The sequence below is a fragment of the Antedon mediterranea genome, chromosome 6 (assembly GCF_964355755.1).
Source record: "Antedon mediterranea chromosome 6, ecAntMedi1.1, whole genome shotgun sequence".
NCBI classification, from domain to species: Eukaryota; Metazoa; Echinodermata; class Crinoidea; order Comatulida; family Antedonidae; genus Antedon; species Antedon mediterranea.
In genome coordinates, this window is record NC_092675.1 from 26,616,645 (window position 1) to 26,621,531 (window position 4,887).

Consider the following 4,887-nt stretch of genomic DNA (forward strand, 5'->3'; position numbering starts at 1 on the left):
CGACAATTACTGAGTTACAGCATACTGATACGGGCAAACTGTTATTATTTTTATTGTGGAACCAGTAACCCGGTAGTGAATTTGGATAAAGCAACGTTTGTGAATCGTTAAAAGACTCAAGGAATCGGATTAGGAAAACGGAAACACTATGATTATGAATCTAAAAGAATATCTCAAAGACACACTAATAAGTGAATATTTGTACTATAGGGCTTAGTTAACAATGAAACTGAAACTGGATAATGCACTCTACATATGACATAAGGTTAAAACATTGTTCCTCTTATTGGAGAAAGTGATCAGGCCTTTTTTTTTTTTTTTATTTCATTTCAACACATACAAAATACAAAATGAATAGATAAAGGTAACGTAACTATTAAACAAATAAAAAGAAACACGATATAATACTCTCTCAAAAATAAGAGAGTAATGAAATAAAAGAAAAAAATAATGTATCGCAAAAATACACTTTATAATAATCATTTTGTAAATAAGTGATCAGGCCTACATATAAAAATCATCGTAAGTTTGTTTACATTATGCCTGTATTAACCTACATTAAAAATAAAACTAAAAATAAAATCAATTAGGCCTAAAGTAGCTCAATGAAGCAAGAAAAAAAATCCAAGTTTGAATCTCATTTCAGACCTGCTAGTTTTAAAAAAGATAGGACAGAATGTTCACAAGCCGGTGAGCAGTCTTAAAGTAACAAGTAAACTTAAATTGCATTTTCTCTACTACTACTACTACTACTTGTCCAAAAAACTTTTTTTGTACAAGAGGCAAGAGTTATAATTTGTGATTTGTAATTTAAAAACATAATTAGATTTCATGTAATCTTTTCAATTTCACCCGTGTGTTTTTCGCGTTGCTGTTCTATTGTTAGTCGACTGAAGCTATTGTTAGTTGAAAGACTGGTTACATAACCTTTACACCAAACTCATATACACATGATTGTAGTGAAATTAGCCTAAATCACACAGCATTAAGACACACCACTTGTAGTGAAAATCGGGTCAAGGTCTGGCGGCCAATTTTGATTTGGCCAAGTATCGCGCTATGCGCGAGGGCTAGTTTGTTTGTATGTATGTTTGTTTGTTAGCACGATAGCGCCTACAGTTTTCAAGTTATCATTCTGAATTTTAAATTGGTGTATTAATAACTTCATAAATAACTAAAATGATATTATTTTCAGACCGGCTGTTGTTAAAAGATACCGTAGGACAGAATTGTTCAAAAGCCGGCGAGCAGTCTTAAAGTAATTGTACAAGAGGCAAGAGTTATAATTGGTGATTTGTAATTTTAAAACATAATCTGATTTAATGTTCACCTTTATTGATGAGAGTAGTTTAAAAAAGCTATTTCTTTTCAATTCACAGAGTTTGATTTTCGCGTTGCTGTTGTATTGTTAGTCAACTGAAGCTATTGTTAATTGAAAGGCTTGTTACATAACCATTACACCAAACTCGCATACACATGCTTGTAGTGAAATTAGCCTAAATCACAAACAGCATTAAGACACACACAAATATATATCAATATATATATTTCTTCCCGGAGAAATCTATGTAGGAGAATGTTACAGTAGGCGGAGGTATGCACTCTTGGATCAGTGGCTTTCTAGTTCAACATGCTCCCCATCAGTGGATATATTTTGCCAAGTACCTCACTCAGTTTCTGAGTGCTTTCATTTGTCTGTTTGTTTGTTAGCAGGATTACTCAAAAAGTATTTACAAGATTTACCAAAATGAATGTACAGATAGATATGTGGTCAAGGACCATTCCATTAAAGTTTGAGACCATTTGAAACCACGGTCCCAATTCTGGACCACTTTTTAGTATACTCTTCAGACCTGCTAGTGTTAAAAGATAGGACAGAATTTTTCAAAAGCCGGCGAGCAGTCTTAAAGTAACAAGTAAACTGAAATTGCATTTTCTCGAAAACTAATTGTCCAAAGTTCATTTTTGTACAAGAGGCAAGAGTTATAATTTGTGATTTGTAATTTTAAAACATAATTTGATTTAATGTGCACGTTTTTTTATGCGAGTAGTTTAAAAAACCTATTTCTTTTCAATTTATTTCATTTCTATTGTTAGTCAACTGAAGCTATTGTTATAATTGAAAGGCTTGTTACATAACCATTACACCCAACTCGCATACACATGCTTGTAGTGAAATTAGCCTAAATCACAAACAGCATTAATAATAATATCCTGGATTTATATAGCGCCTAATGTAATGAAACCTCTAAGCGCTGAACATTATTACCCCAGTCATTTTTTTGGATCAAACACGTATGGAAACATACTTCCATAATGCATCTATAGTAATCAGCGCAAAGTTGTGTCTTGATCTAACCGGGTACCCATTTATACACCTGGGAAAAGCTTAAACGCTTTCTTTAAATTCCACACCACCAGTTCTTTCAATTTCTTGTTAATTTTAGGCCTATTTAAGTATTTCCCTCTTCTTATAATATATAATAATATGTACAAACCAGATGAACATTTTCAATCATATAATAATATGTGTTTATAAAAGCTATTAAATTAGAGTATAAAAATGACAAGGCAATGTATTATAGTCCATGAATAAAACCTCTTCTAAACAGTCTCAATCAAACCAGAGAATGCAAGCAAGAGCGTAGTTAAAATGGTAACAAGCAACATCAGCATAAACGAAAAGAAATCCAAGTTCTGTACTCGCTTCTTCTGTTTATTCTGGTTATTAACAATATCTCGCAGTTTCATGAGAGCGTCTACATTTAGTTTAGATTGTGATTCCAGTTTTTCTCGCCAGGCCAAGTTTCCAGCGACATCAGATTTTAATTTCTATGTAATCAAAAATTATTACAATTAATATAATCGTATCGAATAAGTAAATGTAATTGAACGTGGAAGACATGACATTATAGTATACGAGCATGGAGAAATGTTCTAAATAATTCCTCCATGGATGATGATAGGCATTTGAGAATAAGTGTATGCTTCCAAACACCTGGAGTAACACAATTATCATAATTATTATTGTATATAAAACTGTGAAGGTTAAGGGTCTTTCACACCTGTGCCGGTACGGCATTCCGGTCCGTCGCCGGCAAATCAAATCCGAACGTCAATATTTCGTTTTCATGACGCTCCACCAGGATACCTATACGGCAATTAATATGCGCAAGCAGCGTGAACAAACATTGACATTCGATTTTATTTGCCGGCGCTGTACGTATTTTTAGTTATTAATATCAAGATTTATTCTTTCTGACCTTTTTCTTCCATATCTTTGCAGCCACTACGCACGCCAAAGTAATTTGAGCAACTATAGACACAGCGATTATAACAGCAGTAAAATAGTACAGAGCGTCTACAGATGCATCAGTTTTGATAAAAAATACTAGAATATTTAATGTTTGCTGTAGTCCAATCGCTTGTAAAATTCCTTGAGATGTATGTTCGTAATCGTTTAGAAATTCTAAACCCTGAAAGATACGTGTTTGTCTGGAATTATATCATAAGACGACATCTCCATTGTTATTTTATAAAGAAAATACAATTACATTTTAACATTGATCTTCTTTTTATAGGCTTACCTCCGTTTGTCTCTCCTTTCCTGTATTAGGCCTAATATAAAAATAAAGTGGAAAATTGATATGTGGTCATTGGATAACAGAATAAAGATGAAACAGGTTTCTCTAAAACTATTGAGTAGATACAGCAATTCATAGTCCTGTTATCTATCCTTTTTCTATTTTTGATTACACTTGTAATTGTAATAGTATGTAGATATTGGACATTATACGAAATGTTTTCATCAACTTAACTTGAACGTCTTCAATTTCATTGACAACACACACTATAATATAATATAATAGACCTAAAAAACCATAAGTCCAATGATAAGCATTAGTGAAAACGAATTCTAGCAGCATAATTATGCAGTTATTTTTTAACTATTTAATATACGATTTCAAGGTATAGGCCTAATAGACCTATACTTAAAAGGTAATGCGGACCTTGTGTGAGCTAGCTCCCATTCTCAAATAAAAGCGCTCCACATTTAAAAAAACTCTAGATCCGATTCTGACTGAAAAAATATAATTTAATGCATATCTATTTACAAAATCAATTTATAAATCAGTCAATACAAAAGAAATCTAAGGCGGACTCTACAACAATAACTTACGTTCCAACGTCACCAGTTTCATTTTCTTTTGGATCAGCCTTGCTGAAGTGGAAAATTGATATAAATTGTGGTCATTGGGTAACAGAATAAAGATGAAAAACATTTCTCTAAAATTATTGAGTAGATACAGCAATTCATAGTCCTGTTATCTATCCTTTTTCTATTTTTGATTACACTTGTAATTGTAATAGTATGTAGATATTAGACATTATACGAAATGTTTTCATCAACTTGAACGTCTTCAATTTCATTGACAACACACACTATAACATAATATAATAGACCTAAAAAACCATAAGTCCAATGATAAGCATGAGTGAAAACGAATTCTAGCAGCATAATTATGCAGTTATTTTTTAACTATTTAATATACGATTTCAAGGTATAGGCCTAATAGACCTATACTTAAAAGGTAATGCGGACCTTGTGTGAGCTAGCTCCCATTCTCAAATAAAAGCGCTCCACCTTTAAAAAAACTCTAGATCCGATTCTGACTGAAAAAATATAATTTAATGCATATCTATTTACAAAATCAATTTCTAAATCAGTCAATACAAAAGAAATCTAAGGCGGACTCTACAACAATAACTTACGTTCCAACGTCACCAGTTTCATTTTCTTTTGAATCAGCCATGCTGAAGTGGAAAATTGATATCAATTGTGGTCATTGGGTAACAGAATAAAGATGAAAAACGTTTCTCTAAAAT

General features: G+C 32.2%; 1 long non-coding RNA gene across 1 annotated transcript; it reads right to left on the reverse strand.

The window, feature by feature from the left end:
* Positions 1–3,392: 3,392 nt before the first annotated feature.
* LOC140052602 (uncharacterized) lies at positions 3,393–4,215 on the reverse strand. Its single transcript, XR_011845634.1, has 3 exons — positions 4,181–4,215; positions 3,588–3,618; positions 3,393–3,476 (listed from the first exon to the last, which is right to left on the reverse strand). It is a non-coding gene; the product is annotated as an uncharacterized lncRNA (long non-coding RNA).
* Between the last annotated feature and the right edge of the window lie 672 nt (positions 4,216–4,887).